Consider the following 25,846-nt stretch of genomic DNA (forward strand, 5'->3'; position numbering starts at 1 on the left):
ACAAGCTCCCGGGGACCGGTTTCTGGCATTACAGCCGTCTTCGGCCCGGTTTGCTTGAATCCTGATGGTGCAATGAGCAAGGGTCTCACATCTGAGAATACCCTTCCACGCTTAGGGTGGACAAAAATATTTACAACAAGGGGTGGTGAGGGACAGAGTCTCTGAATTAAGCAGAAAGCTCTCACCCAGTCAAGAGATCAGGGCTAGATCCAACACCGTTTTTTAGCTCACTGCACCATCCCAGTTTCAGAACCTGGCTGTATGCAAATTAGTCTGTTCCTGTCCCAGTGCATGATGGGAACAGGGCAAACCAAACTACAGAAGCCAATTCTTACACTGGGAAGGAAACAAGCTCCCGGGGACCGGTTTCTGGCATTACAGCCGTCTTCAGCCCGGTTTGCTTGAATCCTGATGGTGCAATGAGCAAGGGTCTCACATCTGAGAATACCCTTCCACGCTTAGGGTGGACAAAAATATTTACAACAAGGGGTGGTGAGGGACAGAGTCTCTGAATTAAGCAGAAAGCTCTCACCCAGTCAAGAGATCAGGGCTAGATCCAACACCGTTTTTTAGCTCACTGCACCATCCCAGTTTCAGAACCTGGCTGTATGCAAATTAGTCTGTTCCTGTCCCAGTGCATGATGGGAACAGGGCAAACCAAACTACAGAAGCCAATTCTTACACTGGGAAGGAAACAAGCTCCCGGGGACCGGTTTCTGGCATTACAGCCGTCTTCGGCCCGGTTTGCTTGAATCCTGATGGTGCAATGAGCAAGGGTCTCACATCTGAGAATACCCTTCCACGCTTAGGGTGGACAAAAATATTTACAACAAGGGGTGGTGAGGGACAGAGTCTCTGAATTAAGCAGAAAGCTCTCACCCAGTCAAGAGATCAGGGCTAGATCCAACACCGTTTTTTAGCTCACTGCACCATCCCAGTTTCAGAACCTGGCTGTATGCAAATTAGTCTGTTCCTGTCCCAGTGCATGATGGGAACAGGGCAAACCAAACTACAGAAGCCAATTCTTACACTGGGAAGGAAACAAGCTCCCGGGGACCGGTTTCTGGCATTACAGCCGTCTTCGGCCCGGTTTGCTTGAATCCTGATGGTGCAATGAGCAAGGGTCTCACATCTGAGAATACCCTTCCACGCTTAGGGTGGACAAAAATATTTACAACAAGGGGTGGTGAGGGACAGAGTCTCTGAATTAAGCAGAAAGCTCTCACCCAGTCAAGAGAACCCCCTTTTGTAAATCGATTTTGGCCACTATAGGTGTGGCAGGGTATACTCAGACATGAGTCCCTTTCTCACTGCTCCATCAGGATTCAAGCAAGCCGGGCCGAAGAGGCTGAAATGCCAGAAACCGGTCCCCGGTAGCTTGTCTCCTTTCTGGTAAAGAATTGGCTTGGTAGTTTAGTCTGCCCTGTTCCCATGATGCACTGGGCCAGGGACAGACTGATTTGCATATAGCCAGGTTCTGAGCTGGGATGGGGCAGTGAGATAAATAACGGTGATGGATCAAGCCCTGATCTTTGGACTGGGTAAGAGTGGTCTGCTCAATTCAGACACTCTGTTCATCACCACCCCCTTTTGTAAATCGATTTTGGCCACTATAGGTGTGGCAGGGTATACTCAGACATGAGTCCCTTTCTCACTGCTCCATCAGGATTCAAGCAAGCCGGGCCGAAGAGGCTGAAATGCCAGAAACCGGTCCCCGGTAGCTTGTCTCCTTTCTGGTAAAGAATTGGCTTGGTAGTTTAGTCTGCCCTGTTCCCATGATGCACTGGGCCAGGGACAGACTGATTTGCATATAGCCAGGTTCTGAGCTGGGATGGGGCAGTGAGATAAATAACGGTGATGGATCAAGCCCTGATCTTTGGACTGGGTAAGAGTGGTCTGCTCAATTCAGACACTCTGTTCATCACCACCCCCTTTTGTAAATCGATTTTGGCCACTATAGGTGTGGCAGGGTATACTCAGACATGAGTCCCTTTCTCACTGCTCCATCAGGATTCAAGCAAGCCGGGCCGAAGAGGCTGAAATGCCAGAAACCGGTCCCCGGTAGCTTGTCTCCTTTCTGGTAAAGAATTGGCTTGGTAGTTTAGTCTGCCCTGTTCCCATGATGCACTGGGCCAGGGACAGACTGATTTGCATATAGCCAGGTTCTGAGCTGGGATGGGGCAGTGAGATAAATAACGGTGATGGATCAAGCCCTGATCTTTGGACTGGGTAAGAGTGGTCTGCTCAATTCAGACACTCTGTTCATCACCACCCCCTTTTGTAAATCGATTTTGGCCACTATAGGTGTGGCAGGGTATACTCAGACATGAGTCCCTTTCTCACTGCTCCATCAGGATTCAAGCAAGCCGGGCCGAAGAGGCTGAAATGCCAGAAACCGGTCCCCGGTAGCTTGTCTCCTTTCTGGTAAAGAATTGGCTTGGTAGTTTAGTCTGCCCTGTTCCCATGATGCACTGGGCCAGGGACAGACTGATTTGCATATAGCCAGGTTCTGAGCTGGGATGGGGCAGTGAGATAAATAACGGTGATGGATCAAGCCCTGATCTTTGGACTGGGTAAGAGTGGTCTGCTCAATTCAGACACTCTGTTCATCACCACCCCCTTTTGTAAATCGATTTTGGCCACTATAGGTGTGGCAGGGTATACTCAGACATGAGTCCCTTTCTCACTGCTCCATCAGGATTCAAGCAAGCCGGGCCGAAGAGGCTGAAATGCCAGAAACCGGTCCCCGGTAGCTTGTCTCCTTTCTGGTAAAGAATTGGCTTGGTAGTTTAGTCTGCCCTGTTCCCATGATGCACTGGGCCAGGGACAGACTGATTTGCATATAGCCAGGTTCTGAGCTGGGATGGGGCAGTGAGATAAATAACGGTGATGGATCAAGCCCTGATCTTTGGACTGGGTAAGAGTGGTCTGCTCAATTCAGACACTCTGTTCATCACCACCCCCTTTTGTAAATCGATTTTGGCCACTATAGGTGTGGCAGGGTATACTCAGACATGAGTCCCTTTCTCACTGCTCCATCAGGATTCAAGCAAGCCGGGCCGAAGAGGCTGAAATGCCAGAAACCGGTCCCCGGTAGCTTGTCTCCTTTCTGGTAAAGAATTGGCTTGGTAGTTTAGTCTGCCCTGTTCCCATGATGCACTGGGCCAGGGACAGACTGATTTGCATATAGCCAGGTTCTGAGCTGGGATGGGGCAGTGAGATAAATAACGGTGATGGATCAAGCCCTGATCTTTGGACTGGGTAAGAGTGGTCTGCTCAATTCAGACACTCTGTTCATCACCACCCCCTTTTGTAAATCGATTTTGGCCACTATAGGTGTGGCAGGGTATACTCAGACATGAGTCCCTTTCTCACTGCTCCATCAGGATTCAAGCAAGCCGGGCCGAAGAGGCTGAAATGCCAGAAACCGGTCCCCGGTAGCTTGTCTCCTTTCTGGTAAAGAATTGGCTTGGTAGTTTAGTCTGCCCTGTTCCCATGATGCACTGGGCCAGGGACAGACTGATTTGCATATAGCCAGGTTCTGAGCTGGGATGGGGCAGTGAGATAAATAACGGTGATGGATCAAGCCCTGATCTTTGGACTGGGTAAGAGTGGTCTGCTCAATTCAGACACTCTGTTCATCACCACCCCCTTTTGTAAATCACCAAATGAACAGGCATCGAATAACTGAAGAAACCTGTCACACGTTATGTTTGTATCTTACATATCTTCTTCCAACACACTGCTACGTGCTGTGTCACAATAAACCACCTCGGTGGTCATCATGCACAACATAGAATTACTGCTTACACAGGATCAAAACAACCACACACCTTACAGCATGCTATGCATGTAGGCAAATATAGGGGAAGTAAACTCTATATGTAAACGCTGCCATACAATAGGGGTAGTCAGGGCTTTAAGTTGGCCGGGACTCACAGGTGCTGAGAACCAGCAGTTTTTTAAAGGGGGCCTCAAAACGGGTCTCTATCTGGCTCTGTTTTTTCCCCTGACACAGGCGGTCCATTTTTTTCCAGACTGCAGTGACAGCAGGCACATCGATGTGCGCAGGCTCACGCTGCTTACTTCTCACTAGTAGAGAAGTTACGGCGTGACGTCATGCAGGTGGCTTTGTAGGGGAAGGGAAATCCTTTAAAGAGAATCATTTTCTCTCTGGATTTTCCTTCTCTTTTTGAAACTCAGGAGCAGCAACATTGTCGTGGTGTCACCAGGGTGTTAAGTTGAAGCTTTTTCAATATTAAATACAAGCCATAGTTGCTGCTTATTTATCTTATGCAACTAACATCCATTGACAAAGCCAATAGTCCATCACTACCTCTTGGGAGGAGGTATCCCTTCCAGAGAACAATGGGCCAAGAAAGGGCTTGTGAAAACTCCCCTGCTTTCAAAGGATCGCTTTCTCCTTGCCTTAACACTTGTCAGTCTGACCCACTACAAAGGATCTCTGGAGTGTCCCAGGAGAGCCTTCTTTATACATCTGTTGTCTATGATCTCGCCAACCATCCATCTCCTAAACCACTTTGCTATACTGATGATAAACAATGGAACCCAGTATGGCAATGTCCACGTGCGACATACGCTCTGAACTTTCCCTGCATTCATGCATTATTAGTGCACACACACAACATGTATGTCCCACATGGAAAGGCCCAGTTGCATGAAACTGGCAAACCCAATTTAAAAAGCATGAAATGTTAGTAAGTAGCTTGCCTGGACAAGACATCTAAAACAGCCGGTCTTGCCACTAGAAATGGTGTCACTGCCAGCACTAACAGTCCTCTACAGACCAGTGAGCTGACAGTAGTCATGCTCAAACGAAAGAACGTGGGGGCATATTTACAAGAACTGACGCAATGGTATTGATATATCAGATTTCTTAAGCCTGCTGCAAATGCTCTAACGACGCCATGGATATGCTGCATTTACAATACAGGGCTCCATGGTGCAAGGATTCACTGATCCGTCAAATATTCTGATGCATCTATCGGAGCTAAAGTGACACATTGCTGGAGTTGGTCATAAGACTTTGCAACTCCAGCAATGCGTCAGTACACAGAGGCGAGTCCCATGTTAAAAGCCCTGAGTCAATCCTTACCCCTGGTTTGAGAAGGCAGAGCGAATTTGATGCAGTCAAGTCTTAGAGTGACACAGTGAAAAGTTATACATTTCACTGCATCAGTTCTACCTGGCTTTTAAAGTAGGAATGCCTACCCACTATGCATTATACCTGGCGCAGATATAATAAACTGCAGGCCTCTAAAAACTGACACATTGGACCCAATGCATCAGTTTGTAGACATGGAACAGTGTGGAGCACTGATTGCGCCACCGCTGCGTTAAAAAAAATGACGCTGCGGTAGCTCATGCTCCTTGTAAATAGGCCCCATAGTGTGTTCTTTGGGATCGTGATTGTCATGTGTGCTGAGGTGGAAGTCAAAATCCTTCTGCTTGCTATGTGGTAGTTGAGGCAGGGGCAAAACACTCCAGAACCATGCAGGAGACCTTCCCCATCACAACACTCACTGGTAGAGGCGCTGACTCACTGTGGTGCATTATGGGGCTGATATTAAAATATTTTCCAGTGCTGTTTTTAGCCTCCAGCACAGCACAGCCCAGCTTTCTTCTACACCGCCCTACTTACAGAGACACTTGTGCCACTTACTTCCCCATGGAAAAGGAAGTCTGAGTGAGTAATACAAAAAGAATAACCGTGCCTCATCCTAGGAGACAAGCCAGAAACAATGGAAGGAACAGCAAAGCCTCCCTGCTCCTGTCAACTGGACATGACATGAAAAGACATACAGCCTCATTCTCTGGCTTCCCGTTATAAAAGGACACAAAAACACCCAGGTGGGAATACTTTTTTCGCACATTATTGGGGCTGTTTTTGTGCCCTATTATAACTTTGCCATAAATATTTGAGGATAATGTACACAAATTAATGTTGTGACAGTTTTTGCTCACGGTATTACTGATGTTGTATTGTTTCACCAGTGCAATTTCCTCCTGTTATGACCTAAAATATATAAACCTCAATGCAGCCTTTGCGCTAATCCCTGAAAACAATGATTCGCTTTGCACCCATGACACAAGTCAGGGTTGTAAATAGGGGGACGGAGTCCCCAACTATTTTTATAAAGGGGACTCCGTTCCCCTTGGCCCAGGGCAGAAGACTGGGAGCTGCTGGTGGTATCACCTTGTGCCCATCACTACCACTGTCTGCACATGCTCTTGTAATGTAGCCTCAGGGTGACTTTAACACCTTGAAGGTGGTGAAAGACCATCAGAAGGATACATAAAAGCAAACTATTAACGCTTGAATAAAATGTGCTGGTTTATTTTATAGGTTGGTGAAAGCTGTTTAAAAAATAGATTTATAGTTATTTGCTATACAGCTGGTTACATTTTTATTAATGTTCAGATTATACTTTAAATGTGGACATTCACATTGTCTAAACATTCTCAGCTGCATATTGCTTTCGCAGACAAGTAATGTACATGAATGTTCGAGATGAATAATATATTTACTTTCAGAAGTTACATAAAGACTGTATCTGAACTGTAAGCATATATACAGTTAGAAATTATGTAAACACTGTATCTTAACTATGAGCTCGACCTTTGCCAGCACTGGCGGCGGGCTTCTGACAGTGGCGTAGGAATGGGGGTGCGGTGGGTGCCGGCCTCCCCAGATGTCATCACTAAGGGGGGTGACAAATGGCAAAAATATGTGTATTTTTGCCACTTTGTCAAGCCGGCGGTGACAAGAAATTTTCAGCCCTGGGTACTACCTGACCTTGCTACGCCACTGCTTCTGAACAAACCTTTGGTAAATAGAGTAATAAGTAATTACTGCCGGGTCTGTGACCCCGAAGGACCCTGCCCACTTAAAGCCCAGGTTGTCACATTACTATCATATCCTTCACAGGAAAGAGAATGGGCCAGACCGTATAATGTTTAGTTTACAGTCACATAGTTTCAGAACTAAAATGTCTACAATTTTAAATATTCACAACAAAATCATTGGTGTTCCTCCTTTAGCATATTCTTTCTACAAGCATTGGTAAAGCTAATAGGTTTGGTTTGTTTTTCGATGCATGCCTATTACTGTGTGATATGCTTGCATGTTATAAGAAAAAGCTGACAGAAAGGCACTAAAATACTAGTTGGATGGTATCTTGTGAGAAGTACAGGATTGTAGTATACACAATCACTCCCACCCGGGCTTCCAGTGGGATGAAAAAACTGGGGGGGTCTCTCAAATGGGCATGGCTTAAAAACACATAAGCTAAAAATCTGTGCTTAGCATAGTATGCCGCCCGACTTGTATTTGGATGTTTTTGTCATTGCATCCAGATATATGATACAAGTAACATTAAACCTACAACAAGTCAGGACTATTGGCTTTGTCAATGGTTGCTAGTTGCATAAGATAAATAAGCAGCAACTTTGGCTTGTATATAATATTGAAAAAGCTTTCACTTAAAGCCCTGGTGACACCATGACAATGTCGCTGCTCCTGAGTTTTAAAAAGAGAAGGGAAATCCAGAGAAAAAATTATTCTCTTTAAAGGATTTCCTTTCCCCTACAACGGTCACCTGGCATGACGTCATGACGTAATTTCTCCACTAGTGAGAAGTGAGAGCATGCGCACATCGATGTGCCAGTGCCTGCTGTCACTGCAGTCCGGAAAAAATTGACCACCTGTGTCAGGGCCCAAAACAGAGCCAGATAGAGACCCGTTTCGAGGCCCCCTTTAACCCTTTTGCTGCGGCGGCTATTCCGCCGCAGCGCTAACTGGGCGGGGCGGCCGCGCGGCGGCCGCATGCTGGTGACAGAACCGCTCCGTCACCAGCCGCGGTTGAGCTGTGCTGGTGACGGGGCGGTTCCGTCATGACCCGCCCCGCTCAATAAAACGGCAGCGCAGGCGCGAAATCAGTGCCGCGCAGGCGCGGCGGCCGGGCCATGACGGAACCGCTCCGTCATCAGCACAGCCCAACCGTAGCTGATGACGGAGCGGTTCCGTCATCAGCAGGGGAGGGGTTAAAAAAAACTGTTGGTACTCAGCACTGGTGAGACCCAGCCCATTTAGAGCCCTGACTACCACTATTGTATGGCAACGTTTATATAGAGCTTACTTCCCTTATATGGGGAGCTGAAGCACTTTCCTACATGCATAGCATGCTTTGTAGTGTGTGCTTGGAAGAATGTTGTTTTTGTTTTGATCCTGTGTAAGCAGTAATTCTATGTCGTGCATGATAACCACAGAGGTGCTTTATTGTGACACAGCACATCGCAGAGTGTTGGAAGAAGATATGTAAGATACAAACATAACAGGTGTGACAGGTTTCTTCAGTTATTCGATGCCTGTTCATTGGGTGAGGTTTGCTTTTTTGGCTGAGCAGAGCTGGTGATGGACTGCCCTTCCAGCAGATATGACTTACATGAACATAAGAGATAGAAGTTACAATTTATAGGATTTTTGCAATCTCGCCCTTGGGACCTGACACTCTCTGTGTGGCTGCTTTGTTCGGGGAGAGGGGCTGAAATACTTTAAAAATACATATGCACAGATGTATTCGATTCTCTACTGTTCTCCTTCCTCCTCTCTCGCGCCACTTTCTACCTTCCACACTCTACATTTCCTGTTTCTCCCTTCTTCGCCCCCTAGTCCACGCCTTCTCTCCTCTCGTCTTCTTCTACTTCTCCCCTTCGTTTCCTTTTTCACTCTCCCTGTTCCTCCCTTGCCCTCACATATTTCAACTCGCCTTGACAAGTTATCCACCCCTCTAATCTCCACCCGCCCATGCGTTTCTTCTTCAATCCGCCGCTCAATCTCAGCTCTTCTCTGGTAATCCGATGCCCACGCACCCTTCTCACCTGTCCTTCCCCTCTACACCCGCCCTCCCTCCTACGTTTTCCTGCTTTTCTCTCTGTCGCGCTTTTCCTGTTTGTATCTTTTATGTAACTCGTGTAATCCTAAATCCTTATGTATCACAACTGGTTCTTTTGTAAAGCGCTCTGGCACCTTCGGGTAATGTTCGTGCAATAGAAAATCGCATTAAATAACAATATATAAATAAAATAAATAAATAAAATGGCCCTGTGTGCGCGCCTCTCTCTCCGCTTCGAGCCCCCTCGCGGTCCGTCTCTTCCTCTCCCCACCTCCCCCTGACGCTGCTGCTGCCCTGGCTCTCGGGCCGGTTCCGCATTCCCGGCCCCTCCCCGCCCAGGGGCCGCTATAAACCGGGGCTGATGCAACCCGAGGCCGCGGGAGCTGAGGGTGGTCGGGCCGAGCCCGCGGGAGCGGCGGAAGTCCGGGGGGGCCTGGAGCAGCGACAGCACGGGCCGGGAGCGGGACTGGAAGCCGCAGTGAGTGGATGCAAGGGAACGGGGCGGGGGGAGGAGGAAGGAAGGGAGTTTACATAACGCAACAGGGCACCGAGCAGGGGGCCCGCCGCCCTCCCCTGCCTGGCGAGGACTGTGTCACTGCCCGTCCGCACAGACCCACCCACTCACGAGAGAATACTCTTGCCTGTCCCAGTACACTCCTTCCCCAGAGGTGTAGACTTAGAGGTGGGGGGGATTAGTACCCCTCACTCTTCTGGGGTGCAGAGTCGGAATTCAGGAATCCGTAACTTCCCACCATGCATGCTGCTGTGGGTATGAGCCTCCCCTCGCCCCCCCCCCCCCCTATTGGTGACCATGGGGCGGGGGTGTGTCGTTTCCCCCTGATTTCGGCTGCAGGTATCGACATCTTCTCTCAGTAGTGGCCTAATGCAGGCCCCTGTAGTCCCTAGGGGGTGGGTGGGAGTGTTGGGGTGGTGTTGGCTATTCAGTGGGCTTCCCTCCAGCTCAAGGCCAATGCATATTTGTGAGGTATGGGAGACTCCAGGGCCTCTCATCATGTTCTGCACTTGGTCATCATTTTGAATGACGTCACTGCTCTTGCCCCTTCATTTCAAACCAAGGCCTCCCGCTCAACCTGCATTATTTCAAGTTCCGAGTCGTTCAAAAACATAGTTACTTACCCAACATTATTTTTTAAACATTTATTACGTTTTCAAGATTTCTATTATTTCTTTTTGATCAAGCGAAAACATACATTACATTATATTATAAAACACAATATAATATATATATATATATTATCTTGCTTATATATAATCAAAAGACACAGTAAACAACATTGCCTAATCATTACAAATCCCATTCAACGCCTCCACTTCACATACACATTATTCATACATACTCAAAGAGACTCCTGGCCATCAACCACAATGTCCCCAAGATGTCCTTAACCACCCCGCACGGAGAGAACTACCAGTCATTGTGTGCTAATTATAGACAGCCCTGTGCTAGTGCTGCCACCATGTGCCAGCTGTGAGCACATTCAGAAACATTGTCTTCGTGTGCCATCTGCAGATTAACCCTGGTCCACAGCTTGTAACCTGCACAGTGCCACATGTGCCAACATATGCGTGCCAGCACAGCTACCATGCCACGTAGACTGATTTACCAAGGTGGGCAGTGCTACCATGTGCCAGCTGGAGACATCATGGCTGTAATGTGACCTGGAAACATACCCTAGCCGGGACTGTGTACACATATATGTGTGACTTTATAACCACTTAATGCTGTATTGTTCAACTATGACTCTTATGAATTCCTTCATGTACCTCACATAACATATAAAACATTATGATACTTTCAGGTCTAGCTAGCGCTGTATGAAAGTCAAAATAATAATATATCAAAATAACTGTGCCCACTGTGTGCCGTTTGCAAACATGTGGAGGGCACTACGGCACAAATCCTTTGCAGTCCTTTTGAGGGCGCAGCACAGAAGACCACTCTTTTGGGGGAAATCATGGCCTGTAGGGAAATTGTAAATAAGGCTCCCAGTTGTCAATTTTTACAGATAAATACAGACAGAAAACGACTTGTTTCCTGTCTGTATTTATTATTGAAAGTGGAAAAATACAGAACATTGTGCTTCTTGTTAGTGACTTTTCATGCTGCCCCTCATGATTTCCAGGCCAGCAGCTGAGCAGACAGACAGCACGAGGAGCTAAAATGCAAATTAGATTTCCTTAAATACAGGCACATATAAACATATATTTGTATACAATGCTAATATTTACCCTTGGGTGTAGTGTTTTGCCATGTTGGCTGCTAAATTTGCTATAAAACAGGCATCAAAGCATTAGTACATGTTTATCAGGTAAATAAATGGGGAAATATATCATTGTATCACTCTAATTGTTCATAAAAACAAAACTAAATATGGACAAATAACAATAAGGTAGGCAAAAAATAAATATGGATAAATGCAGATACCATAAAACCGAAAGCCCTAATTATAAATCATTGTGACCTTTTAGTGAGATATAGGCCACGAGGACGCCAATCTCCCAACCCCCTCTGACAGTGTTTGAACTCCCAGACCTTTCATGCTTCCACTTTCTTAATATTTATTTACCCATGAGTCCACAAGCTCAAGAGGGAGGTACACACCACTTTATTTCCCTCAGTGCCCTAGCTTTTAGGAGGAGAGAGGTGTCAGGATATGACCATGCACTATTTCCAGACATATGTGGTCCAGCGTTGCCACCGAACACAAAAGGCATATATATCAGGTTCAGTTTTGCCACTGTATGCCATGTACAAAGATATCTGGGTCAGCCCAGTCAGCATGTGCCATCTACAGACATTTTAAACTCATCAATGTTGTTGTGCTCCATCGGCAGAGGTACCAGGTTTGTCTTGCTACCAAGTGTGACCATACAGTTATAATAATACCATTGTTTAACCATAGCATAAATATTAAGGCTAGCCACCACACAGGCCAATCGAGTCAAATATTGGCATTGTGTGCCATCTACAGAAATATGAAGGCCAGAACTATCATACTCTGCCAACGTATCCAGCCCTGCCACCATCTGAAATCTGCAGACCTTACTCACCAAGTAATGACTACAACCATTTGACATCTGCAGAAATTGCCAGGCAGTCGCCACCACCATGAGACGTTTGCAAACCTAGCCAGACTAGCAGTGTCCCCAGTCTCTTCCTCACAGTATATCTACCCAAGCAATCACTGTCAATCTGTGCCTACTGGAGACCTAAGTACCCAATCACGACTCAGAAACACAGTAATCAGGGTCCGACTGGCTTATAGGCCTGATGGGCTGGTCTGACAGATTAGTGTGTGGGCTGGTATTTTAACCGTATGTGGGCATGTTTTATGGCCAGGTGGATCGGTTTTTACTGTTGGTTTCCCCGATATTGCCACAAACAGTGCCTGCTGCAAACACAAATGCATGCAGTCTCCCACACCTTGCAAAATAATAATACAGCGTGTCGTTACTAGTTCAAAACTTCCCTAATATGGGCCACATTTTTAGCGATCTAGCTTGCTAATGGGGGCCACTTTTATTTTGGTGCCTGGACCTATTTTATGTACCAGACCAACCCTGACAGAACAACACCATGTTACAAAAAGAAGGTTGAGACTTGACCTTGTGTAGTCAGCGCCTTATAAAGGCTTGCATTTGACATCTCAGCATGCACTTAGTTGTAGATGGTCCCAGAGGGAGAGGCAGGGCTGAGCTGTAACGTACGACTTTGAACCTCTTTGACAAGACCTTAAGGAGTGGAGGGTAGAAGGGAACGTGAAAGTGAAAAGGGCTGAAGGCGCTCTGAGAGAACAGTGTTAGAGGAGGCACTTACCAGGGATGGGGTGGCCAGAGGACGGCACTATAAAAACAGCTAACGGTGGGTCACTGGGTCACTATCAAGAGGCTTAGGATGGGGTGACCAGTGCTGACTGGTGATTTTGAAAGAGTTCGGGTGCAATACTTGCCACAAACTGCAGTCTGCGAAAGGGACAGCGTCATTTTCTCATGGGGCGGTTTGAAAAGTCTCCCCTGAGAAAATGTTGAAAAAATTGGATCAAATAATAAATTTTATAGCACATTGGGCACATTAATTTGTGAAAGAGTCATAGGATTTGAAAGGGCACACATGAATTATCTACGTACTACCATGATGTGCCAACTATGTCTGATCATGTTGAGGAAGATTACAGGTATACCCACCCAACCCCCAAATCATTTTGAAAAAATTGCCAATCTTTCAGCACAATTCCTCTTGAAAAAATGTCTAAAAAGCCATGGCTATTAAACATGGCCAATCGTTTATTATAGCATATATGTATATGCCATGAGGTGGGAACCAAAATATCAATTGATACATCAGCCACAGCTTTGTGCCCAGGGCTGGGTACACAAATGCCATGGATGCTTTTTATATCCAGAAAAAGTACCACCAAAAATTCCTCCTGAAGCCAATATAATTATCAATGTTTCACTGATCAGTGTTTAGGTCTCGCCTAGGTACCACTTGTGCTGTCTCTTCGAGACATGTTGTATTAAGAATATGGCTTTAAGATCCACCCAACGCTTCTGATTGGTTGGTTGCCCTGCCTTTTGGTAATTCCTTTACTGTGGTTGGTCAGTTGTGTCCATCAGTTCTGCCTTTGGGTGCTTGGTTCCCTCCTAGAGGACATCGTTTCTTTTTCTTGCCCATCTGTTGCCTCCTCGCTTGCAGATGCATCCCCTCCCTCCCATTATTGCTGCTGTCCTTCCTAGTTTTCTTTGCAGTGCTTGTTTACTTTTGTCTGGTTATAGGGGTGGGTAACCCAATATACCCTTGCGGGCTTGGGCAATCGATATGTTTAAAGAAGAAAGTGCCAGCAAGGGATTTATTCAAAAATCAAAGTTATGCAGTGTGATGAAGTCTATATTATTAAGACTTGTCAACTGAGCGAAACAGTCACTGTTCTTTGTATTATTGTCTGTTTTCAGACCCTATAGAAGCTACCACACTAGCCCTATATAAGTCAAACAATTTAAACAGTTTATCAACACTTTTTGTGATTTTGTTCAATAAATGAACTTTTGAAAAAAGAAGAATGTAAAGCAACACGAAAAAGTTTGTTCTTCAAAGAAAATTATTATTTATATTCTTTTGAGTTCAAATTGTCAAATTTTCAAGGGTACACAATCAATGATAATTGCATATAAATCTTAGGTAAACGGAAGTGACAAAACAATCCATTAGTACATAAGAAAAACAATCCAGTCTGACAAAAATATATGTAAAATTGACTTCTTTTAGAAATAATAAATAGAAAGTCAAAAGCAGGATGTAGACTTGGACTGGTGTGTCGACGTTTCGGTCTCAAAGGTAATATCCAAAGACCATCATCAGGGCAGTGAATTTAATGCAATGTAGATGACCCCTTAAGGGATCGCCAAATCTCCCCTGTAGTTATGTCCATACAATCAGGCCGATTGATGTCTAATCCTTTTGTTATTAATCTCAGGATTCCAGTGTGTTTTAAAAAACGGCGTAACAGACGTGAAGGCTCCTCAGCGTCACCTTTGACCTGACGCTGAGGAGCCTTCACGTCTGTTACGCCGTTTTTTAAAACACACTGGAATCCCTTGCTGGCACTTTCTTCTTTAAACATATTGTTTACTTTTGTAGCAATGGCAGCACGCCGCGCTTTAGCTTTAAACATTTAAAGATAAAGCGTTGTGTGCCGCCATTGCTACATGAGTCAATAAATAGAAAAAAAAGGCGGGCGGACGCCTCATTTCTTTTTCCTTTACTTACTTTTATAGCAATCACAGCACACCGCGCTTTACTTAAAAAAATATTAGGCTAAAGTGCGTCGTGCCGCAATTGCTTAAAAAGTCAATAAATAGAAAACAAATACGGTGGCCTAATTTTTTCTATTTGTGACATTTGTAGCAATGTTGGCACGCTGTGCTTTAGCTTTAAACATCTAAAGCGCGGTGTGCCACCATTGCTATAAAAGTCATGAATAGATAAAAAAGGTGGGATACCCTACATTTCTTTTCCATTCATTTACTTTTGTAGGAATTGCGTCACGCCGCGCTTTACTTTTAAACATCTTAAGCTAAAGTGTGGTGTGCTGTGATTACTACAAAAGTTAATGAATAGCAAAATACCCAGCAGACGCACAACTTAAAAAAAATATTTATTGACTTTTGCAGCTAGGCTACTGTACGGATATTTTGAACAAAACAATTAACAAAAAAAATTAATTTGCAAAACTTATAGCTTTAAATTTAAATAATGCGAGACCTATTGCATTGCAAATGTGTCTTTGCCATCTCTCTCTTCTCCTAAGCCCATGTCTCCTTCGCCTTGTCAGCATGTCATTGTCAACCTGTCCCAGTGTAATTCAGTTTTTCTGTGTCTTTGTTTGATTTGTTAGGCTGTTGCTCTCAGTATGTGCGAGACATTATTTCTCTGTCCCAGTGGACATATCAGTCAGTATCTCTCTTTTGCATTTGGCTGTATTTCATGGCCTAAGTTATTGTCTTCTTGTTTCTGTGCATGCATTTATGTCTACCTGATGTGTCATCGCTTCCTGCCCAATGCCCATGTCTTCCTATTACTCAGATTGTATCTCCTTGTTCCAGTGTGTGTCTCTCTCTCTGTTCAAGTGACCATATCTCCCTGCTCGTGTCAGTTTTTGTGTCCCTGTGTTTCTCTTTGACCTAGAGCGTGTTTGTATCGTCTTGTCACAGTTTAAAGTTTATTCATAGGCGCTTTTAGCTTTGTCCCTGTGTCCCTCTACTCATGTCCCATTGTTCTATCGTCCTGCATCAGTGCCCTCGTTGCAGTGTCCCACTGTCTGTGTTGCCCTGTTCCAGTGTATGCATTCATGCATTCCCTCAATTTCTGAGTCTGTTTCTCTTCGTGCTGGTGTGTTTCCAGGACAGAGTGACTTGTGCATTCAGTGATACTGGCAAAAGTTTGTGAACACTCGAGTGGATCAGCTCTGATCAAATATTCTAAAGCTTACCTTTCTCTTTATAGCTATCTATCAACTAAATGTGTTCCTTTTTTTCTTTGTGGCACGAACAACAAACACAGTTATGTGATGGGGTGCTTTACAGTGAGTATTGAAAGTTTAAGAATATAATAATATGTTTACACTAAAATAATTGATTTCGTTTTACAAAGAATTTTCTGAGTTGGAGTTTTTAGAACGAATACTAGTTTTGGGTAACTGACAATATTTGTGATTGAGGGAGGATGTGTAGCAGCTATGGAAAGCTCTGGCTTTATTTACAGTTGAGACTACAGCTGTTGTTGTAGTAGGTTTAATATTGTTACCTTTTGGTTACTGTTGGGGTGACTTTGTTGCTCAGCTTGCAGGCACTTGGGCACTTGGGATCACATGGGATTCTGAGGCAGGTCACGGTAGCCTGCCTCAGAAGCCCTCCTAAGGCAGCTGTTCATCAGTCTGGTAAACAATGTAATTGAACTGTAGCAGGCAATCAATCTATCAATATTTACTTTATTTCGATTAGCATCGGCAATCATAAAAGTACAATAGAAACATCAAGTATCAGTCCATAACATAAAATCCAATAAGAATTCAGTGTCCAACATAAGCAAAATACACTCCTGATAAAAACCTGGATAAATAACTGCAGCAGGTAGTCTACCTGTTGCATCTGGGAATGTCTTGGCATAGTGTGTAGTTTGGCTGCAGTTTTCAGTTTTGGTTTTGCTAGGCTGAAATCCTCCTGCATATATAGGACCCTGTGGGGTTCTGCTCATGGAGATCTGGGACGGTCTGTGAGCTGGAACCATCAGTTTGCTCTTTAGCTTGGGCAGGGGTAGTACAGGGTTGGGCTTGAGCTGTCAGTGTTTTCATTCTGAGCTAAAATATCCTCAGATCGAGCTATAGTTAATACATCTGCTTTAGCTGAAGACTCTAAAGGCTGAGGTGAGTTATTAGCCTAACCTTTGGTTTGGGATGAGCTGAAGGCCAAAGGACTGGTCTGCACTTCCTCAATGTGGTTATTACATTAAAATATTTTTTGAATAAAATTAAGTTCTGTGTTGTAAATATGCGCCCTTTGGGAGTTCATTCTCATTAGTCTGGGAAAGTGTCAACTTCTCTTTAGTTGTGGGTTCTCTCCCTCACCACCTCCTCTAAAGGTAGGCATGTTTTTGGGCAGAAGAGAGTAAGGTTTCATTGGAAGCCAGAATACTGCAGATGTGACCTATGTTAGGGGCTGCATTACAGCAGCGTTCTTATGCATTGTATTTAGAGTGTATTGATTGTAATTGCATTAATTTAGCGCTTACTATCCCTGACGAGGCGTGAAGGCTATTGTGATAATATTATGATTTTATAAATACTGTTTGTAGTTACTGCTGTACTAGTAGCTATCAAATGGGGCCCCACAGCATTGCAGGGTCTAGTCGTCTTATTTATGAAAACAAAATCATAAAATGCACATTACAAAACTCAGACCACTAAGGCTTCACTGAGGGTTGCAGGGCAAGCTTTGCCGCATTAAATTCGCTCTCAAAATATAGACAGAAGGGGCTAGCTATATAAACAACAATGTATAAATGACTACTCATTCTATGCTAACTCTGTACAGTGATTGTATTCTTTATAAAAAAAAATTGAAAATAATTAAGTAAATAATAATTTAAAAAATTGATGATGCCCTTCGCATCACGGACACGGCATCATAGTTCTTCATGCCTTATAGTGGCATTTGATGCAGCAGAATACTTAACACTCTTCAAAATCAGACTGTCTTAAACTGGTTTAGATCTTATCTAAGTGATAGGTCAAAATTTGTTAAGATTGGGACCACCTCCTGCGACCCTTCTCCAGTGACGTAGCAAGGTCAGGTGGTACCCGGTGCAGAGCTTGACAAAATGGCCAAAATATGTGTTTAAAACACATATTTTTGCCATTTTGTCACCCCCCTCAGTGATGACACCCGGGGGAAGCCCGCACCCACCGCACCCCCCTTCCAAAGCCACTGCCCTTGGTACACAACCTTTACAACAAAACTTTTACAACGCACTACCATTACGACGCAACTTTTACAACGCAAACCATTACAACGCATTGCGCTGGGGGGCGCTCTAGGATAGGGAATAGGTTTAATGTACTATCCAACACCTTCCCTACTATCCACGGGGACTGGAGTTGGAATAGTAAATTAAACTATTCACTATCCAGCGCCCCAAAGCACTATGCGTTGTAAAAACCGCGTTGTAAAGGCATGGGTGGTAAAAGCATGCGTTGTAACGTCATACATCCCTGCCCTTTTCCTTTCTCCACGGGGTCCCCAAGGATCCACACTTGCCCAGACGTTTTCATCCTATACATGAAACAATAAATGCAGAGTTAAGAGATGTAGATCTGTATGTGCAATGACACTCAGTATTATCACGAAATAAGATTTGAACGGGACATAGAACCACTAAACAAGACCACATGAGTCAAGGCTCTCTAACCACTTCCTCAAACTAAACCTAGACAAAACACTGTTCTTATTCTGCACGACAAATAACAAAAACACCATTACACATAATCTTATCATTGACTGGAACCTTCTCCGGAACAAACCTCTGATTTGTAAGCAAGGCCCAATTCCTGGGGGTTGTTCTTAATTTGAAACTCTTACTGCACGGTCACATTAGCTATGAAACCAAAATGCTCAAAGTACCACGTACCTTAACCTCATGCGCGCTAGCAGAATTCCGCTCCTGCGCTGATATTTTTTAAATCGCATTTTACGTGACGAGCTGGGCTCGTCATCAGTGTGCGAGGAGGCTACGCCATGATGAGCCCAGCTCGTCATCAGCCTGGAAGGGGTTAAGCAGTAAAGAATCCTAGTAATGACTTACGAATTTCAGACCGTAGCCCAGTCCCTCGTCGTCCTATCTAGTCTGGGCTGTGGAACTGCTCTTCCTAAAGGGTGCTCAATCTAGTATGTCACCCTGTGCTTAATTTGCAAACAAATAAGTACCAAGGCCCTCGTCAGGAAGCCACTGAAGCTTGCACAACCCAATGCCCCTGCTAGGGTCATCAATGACAGTACCAACACAACTACTAACCATCACACTCATACCAGTGTGACAATGCAGACTATTACAGCCCCCAAAGCTGGCTGCCCCAGGAGACTTGAGAGGGTATGGGGCAACTGGCAACAATTGTGTGATGAGATTTAATAACTATGTACATATTATCAGATGTTAAATTGTTTTCTGGAGGTTGGGTGGGTAACTTCAGCTGTCACTCCTGTCCCTAGTCTTTTCTGTACCCAGTAGGGGAGCAGAACCCAGGTGTCCAGTCTCTGACACTGTTCTGTGACCTCATGAGATTCCTTCCCAAGTACAAAACTGGCCCTAAGCGCATGCTGAAGAGTTTCAGTGTTTATAGGTCAATGGTGGGAACTCAGGGCCGTCCTCCCACTTTGAATTCAAGTGCCACAGCCAGAGAACATCTTCACAAGCATTCTTCTGGCTTCTTACTCTGGAGGTAGCTGGTGATACACATGGGCACTGCAGTTTGTTATTAGGTCACAAGGCCGTGCAATCTCATCTGTTGCTCAAAAGAGCAGGATTTTGCTCAGCCCTGGAAACAAAGCTGGTTTAGTTAGGCGGCGTTGCTAGAAAGCTCTCGGGGTTCAATGGGTGTTGCAGCACAGAAACCAGGCACTGGTGCTCTATGGGGTGTCAAGGCTCGGACCCCAGACGTTGTCACAACTGTGGGGAATCCACAAAAGCCTAGAAATCTAATGCAGGCACCTATGCCGAGACTGTCGCTTCTTGGCCCAGGCATTATCCCGGTGGTCTGACAGGGATGGGGGGGGGCGGGGGGCTGGTTTTGTTGCTGGGGACCAGCTGTCTTTCCTGCCTTCAACGCACGAGGAAAGTTGTCTTGTGTTCACTGAACGTGATCTACTATAGATGGAGTGAAATTGGGGTATTTTGCTTTTGTCTAGCACGCACCTCGAATTATGTCATTCAGGGAGCTGTCATGATGGTGAAGGAAAAGGAGGCACTGTAGAAAAAAAGTAATTGCCTAGGATTACACAATGTGGCCAAGTGGAAGTAGGATTGATGGACGTTTTTGGTGCAATTCAGCCATTATGTGGTTATCTCATTCTCTCTCCTGTTTTATATCAAAGCTTAAAGTTTGTGTTTAGTTCTTTCTGGCGCTGAATCAGTGCTCGTGTTAAATACATCCGGGCTGTGCACGTCTCATAAGAATTGGTGGTAGTAGTGTTTGGGGAAGGTGATAGTTTAATGCAGAAGCTAAAATGTAAACCAGAGCGCCCACCTTTGGTCAGTGCATTGCAACCATTTGCTCCACATAGCTAAAGTATTTATTCAGTGTCCTCCATTCTTGAATTAATTCATGCACCCGCTCCTCACTATTTAACTATTCATTCACTAAGCCACTCAGCTGTGTCTTCAAGCTCCATCCATCCATTCAATGATTGGTTAAAGTCCAATATTGAAAACTGTGTTGTAAAATGCACCATAGCTGCACTTTTATCTAAAACATTCGTGGGGTGACCCCCCCCTCCCCCCAACCCACTTACAGGGGCAGGCTTGCTCACTATATGCAGAATGGGGGCTGATCTGATCAAATTAGTTATGGCTGCTTTTAGTTCCCAGTCCAGCTCTGAGGCCATATCCAACACATGGACATGCATTGTGTACTAAAAAAAGACATGATTCAAACCACATAGCAGCCTATTGTTTGCATGCAGATTAAAAGAGGCACCCGTTTTTATATTCGTACAAAACTCATAATTAAGGGGTATACCTTTTATTCCAGCACAACTCGCTCCCTAATTCCTCACTCTCCCCATGCTCTACCATTCTCTGGCTTAGATGTATCAAGCCTTTTGCGAATTTCGGCCTTAACGAATCGCAAACGGACATTTTGCATCTTTTGGCATGTATGTAAAATTAGCAAAATAAGGAATCGTAAAAAATTGCGATTCCTTATTTTGCGTAAGCATTTAAGGAATCGCAATTTTGCGATTCCTTAAATGCCATGTATGAAGCTTTTTAAAATTGCGAATTCAGGTTAAGAAATCGCAAATTAACACCAACTTGAGGTTGGTGTTAATTTGCAAAATCATTTCAAAATTCACAATTTGGCAATTTTGAAGGTGGCATGTGACACACATACATGCCCATAGGGCATGTATGTGCGCCATATGCACACACACACATGTAAGTTTCAGGGGTGCAGCAGGGTGTCCATGAGACACCCCTGCACCCTTGAAATAATTCTCAAATTGCGATTAGCAAATTGCGAATCGCAATTTAAGAATTATTTCGCAATCATTCCTATGGGCCTCCTGGCCCATAGGAATGAATGGGAAATTATTCCTTATTTGCGAATACGCAAATTGCGATTTCGCAAATAAGGACTAATAAGAAATCGCTAAAAAATAGCGATTTCCTACATACATCACATTTTGCGATTTCTTAATAGCGATTCGTTAAAAATCGCTATTAAGAAATCGCAAAAGGTAATGTTGATGCATCTAGGCCATAGTCCTTTACGCTCTCTTTCGTAAGCTGCCTTGCTTTACCATCTCACTTCTCCCCCTGCTGTTTCGTCCGAATCAATCTCTGCCCCTTTCTCTCACCCGCTTTACTCCTCTTTTACGGTTTCTATGCCCTTCGAGCTCTCCTTTTATATTGATTTATTTTTCCATTTAATCTTTTTCTTGTATTTAAGTCTGGTGTTAGCCAAGGTATTTTGATTAAACCCTCTTCATCAATTGGTCTGTAGTTGTGTCATTCACCCTTTGCTTCCACTCACACCCACTACAGAATACAACATGGGGCAGTATAGGCGAACTTCACTCAAAGTAAACTATGGCATTCTCCTCTAGCACAATGTGCACTTGCATTGAAGAGGTAGTCAGTCCCCTTTCTTTCCAGGGACAACTGGTCCAGTGCTGGCATTTCGATGAAGCAAAAATAAATTTTGTAACAAAGTTCTACAAAAGCCTTCATAAATCAAAAAAACATTGGGGAAACCAAAAGGTTGGCAGCCAACACCAGACCCGTTGTCTGTGCTAATGCCATGTGTTAATCTGTTGAGCCACTCTCCCAGTTTTATTTTTTCCTGCCATCTTTCCATCTCCAAACGTATTTATTGTCATCTGTAGTCCTTTCCACCTCTCTCGTCTTCCTTTGTTCTACACTCTGACTTTCAGCTTCTCCGTATGTCATCTTTTCCTGTTTTCTCTGCTCAGTAGTGTGGCTCACTGGTTAGAGGCGGCAGACCCGAGAGCAGAGGACGGCCCGGGACCAGGGTTCGATTCCCGACGCGGCAGGTTTCTGGACCAGGGTCAGCGGACTCGATAATTCTCTCGCCTCGGTGCCCACTCTGATCAGCGATCACACTCGGCAACTCTGGGCATTAGCTTGCCTCATCTTCACTAACGGCCCCACCAGACCGCCGGGGATGCCTGGTCTCACCCTGGAGATACCCACTAAGGGACCATCTCTCAGGGAAGCCAGGAAGGGTTTCGCAGCGGTTGAAGCGCGGAGATACTCCTCCGGGAGTCGATCCTAGCGCTATATAAACTTGCAATTAATTAATTAATTAATTAATCCCTTTCACTCTCTTGCTCCTTCGACTGCCTTCTTTCCTTTACTCTTCCTTCTGTTTCAGCCTGTGCTGTTCTTTTTTATTTCTCTAGTTCTTTTCTGCACACCCACTCTCTTCTCCTGTCATTCTTTAAAGATGATTGTCCTTTTTCTTTGCTGTCTTATTTCCCCTTTAATTTTCTTCCTTTAATACTTTCCTCTCTCCAGCTTTATTTTCCCCACCTCCTTCTTCACCTCATATCTGTTTTGCCTTTCTTTGCTTGGCCATATTTTCTCTTGCTTTTTTCTAGTCTTGTCCTCTACCATCCCTTAATGTACTATCCTCTCTACTTTCTCTCACATTTCTCTTTACCGCTCTTCATTTCAACCCTTTGCGGTTTCCTTCTCACTCCATGTTTACCCTATCCCTAAAGTTGTGATTCCTCTTCTACCCCTCCTTCCTGGTTCTTAAACTCCAGCTCTGACAAGCTTCATTGGCAAAGCAAATGGTACAGCTGTTGCTAAAAGCATTAAGCACCCTAAAGCAGAAGGACACCAATTGGTACATCTGTGTTCCCCTAAGTGTGCACACAGAGACCCACGCACACATTGGCAGCTTCAATAAAATGTGAAAACATCTGTTGTTTCTTATACTTGAAATGAAAATGCTCAGATGCATACGCCTACCTTTCAGCTATATTTTCTAGCATGAAATCAACAAACACTGACATCACCGAAGCTAAAAATTGTATGTTCCTTAGAGAAATTGTTGGCTTCTGCCTTTATTATATTGTGACACCCCTGGATGTAGGTGTGTGTGGGTATCTCTCTCTATATCTATCTATCTATCTATCTATCTATCTATCTATCTATCTATCTATCTATCTATCTATCTATCTATCTATCTATCTGTCTACACACACATATATCTATAGTTCTATAGATACATATATCTATCTATATATATATATATCTATAGTTAAATATATATCCTACTGGCGATAAGTATAGTTATGACCGAAGTTTCCATAGGGGGGTCCCAAAACACGTTTCCCCATCATATGACCATGGTGGATTTTTTTTTTTTTAACACTACTACAGCCCAAACCTCTGAATGGAATATTACCACATTTGGCAAAAAGCTAGATGTTGGTCCAGAAAGTGTGCTTTTTGTGAATTGGTGTAAATTTGGTCAGTAGTTTCAAAGATGCAGGATGTGTTGTCAGTCATTTTAGGACTAGGCTTGAAGCAGAGTCCCACCGAAGAATGTAAAAAAAGAAATATAAGGGGGCAGGGTAGAAATACCCTGAGCCCCTCGGCCTCTTGGGGAGGGGAGGGGGGTTGTCCAACATGGCCACCCCCTCCTGGGGTTCATTGATGCCCGGGGCTCACCACCTCCCCGGGGCTTCTAGAACAATAAATGCGGGGAGGCCTGTATGATGTGCCACCTACCCCAGGGCTTATTTATCTGACAATTGGGGTCCTCTTGGACCCCTTCAGCCCAGAGGACCGCCACCTCCCCGAGGCTTGAATATTTAAAAAAAGCAGGGGTCCACGCTGACCATTCGCAGCCGCGGGGACCGCCACCTCCCCGGGACAAATGACAACAAGCATTTGCACTGCAATAGGTCTCGCATTTGCAAGAGTTTAAGCTATTGGCATTGTAAATGACAAAGCCTTTTATTTATCTGTTTTGATAATTAACACATACATAAAAGGCATTGTCATTTACAATGAAAAAGCTCAAACTCTTGTATATGTGAGACCCATTTCATTTGAAATAAATGGCCGCCATTGTCCCGGGCTGCTTGGAAAGTGAAAGCGCTCATAGCCTGCTGATTGTTGCAGGAAAGCATATTGTGCCTGCAGTAGGAGAAACTCGTTAAAGAAAATGGAGCTTACAGACTAAATAAGACATGCTGTGTAACAACGGAAGTAAAAGGGCCAGTCGTCATGGGAGGTTACAAATGAAGACAAAACGGAACTAAGGAGAGACTAACAAGCCTATTAACGAATCAGAAGCCAGCATTGACAAAGAACGATGACGCAAGCCAATGAAAAAATATGGGCGAAGAGTGGGGGGAGCTTCAAATCGATACTCTAATACAGCATGCCTTCTAGGGCGCCACATGCGTTGCACAGGCTCGACTTAAAAAAGGAGGGGGGTACACGGCCCCCTCCTGGAGCCAATAATGGCCATAGGGACCACCTCCTCCCAGGGCTATCCCCCTGCAATGTCCCGCGGTACCCACCCCAGGACATTGCAGCTGCTATGGCTTGGCGGCAGCTTTACCACTCCTGTCAAGCCGTAACAAACTCTGCTCCACGTTTAGCTAGCAAGAGCATAAAAATGCTCTTGCTTACTAAAAGCAGACCAGAATTGCTTTTGGACAGAGGAAGCTGCGTGTTCAGCAGCTGTCTCTGTCCAAAAGCAACGTGGGCATCAGTGATGTCATCTGAGATGTCAGCAGTGATGTCACTGACCAGGTCCTGAGTAATATGTGAGGTCAAAAGCAGTGCATTGCTGCGGTGCGAGTTATAGTTAGTTCTGCTAGCTATAACTGCTGGATTTCACTGGTTTTGTACGCATGAAACCTGAGCCTAACTAGAACATCCCTGTAACCTTCTGTTTTCTCAGTGAATTTCTCAAGTTTTTTAAATTCCATTTCCTTACTATAACGTGTGTATATATATATATATATATATATATATATATATATATATATATATATATATACATGTGTGTGTGTATGTATGTGGTTGTGCATATATATTTATACTCTCCTGTGTCTAGAAGCACCTTGCTCAGCAATCTGGCGTCTCCCTGGTGACTGGGCACCGTGAAAGAACAGGCAGAAACGGTGATGGCTGTCGGGCATATTCATTTGTATGACTGTCCTCCTTCGATCTGCATTTGTGACTGCCATAATGCCATATTTCATGCTGCTTTTTGCTTTGGGACATTGAGACATTTAAGGCATTTTCCCTGTAAACGTCGGAATTGTGAGTTGCTCTTTTTTTCCGATATGACTGTTTGCAGATTACTTGCATATGGAACTTCAATGTTTCCTGTGAAACCGAGGTTGCCTTCTGACTTAAACTAGGACATTGCTACGGTGACTTTGTCCTGCGCCTAAGGCCTTAGTTATTCTGCATGAGGTTATGCCTTATTATAATTTATGGACGCCGATACTGTCATAATGCTACCTGGGGCATTATGGGACTAGTAGTCCCATTTGTGATATTAATGAACAACATGTAGGCTGACATTTTCGTCTGCAAGTTTACACATTTGGTGTTTTTTAGCTTCTTACATTTTGTTCAAGCCGATCAA

The 25,846-nt window shown here is 44.6% G+C and overlaps 1 protein-coding gene across 1 annotated transcript in view; it reads left to right on the forward strand.

Annotated features, from left to right (window-relative positions):
• The first annotated feature begins 9,196 nt into the window (after window positions 1-9,196).
• Window positions 9,197-25,846, forward strand: part of JDP2 (Jun dimerization protein 2) — a 78,014-nt gene continuing 61,364 nt past the window's right edge. The window contains exon 1 of the mRNA XM_086937515.1: window positions 9,197-9,393. The gene's annotated coding sequence lies outside the window, so the exon portion shown is untranslated. The remainder of the gene's footprint in view (window positions 9,394-25,846) is intronic.

Source organism: Lissotriton vulgaris, chromosome 9 (assembly GCF_964263255.1).
Source record: "Lissotriton vulgaris chromosome 9, aLisVul1.2, whole genome shotgun sequence".
Lineage (NCBI taxonomy): Eukaryota > Metazoa > Chordata > Amphibia > Caudata > Salamandridae > Lissotriton > Lissotriton vulgaris.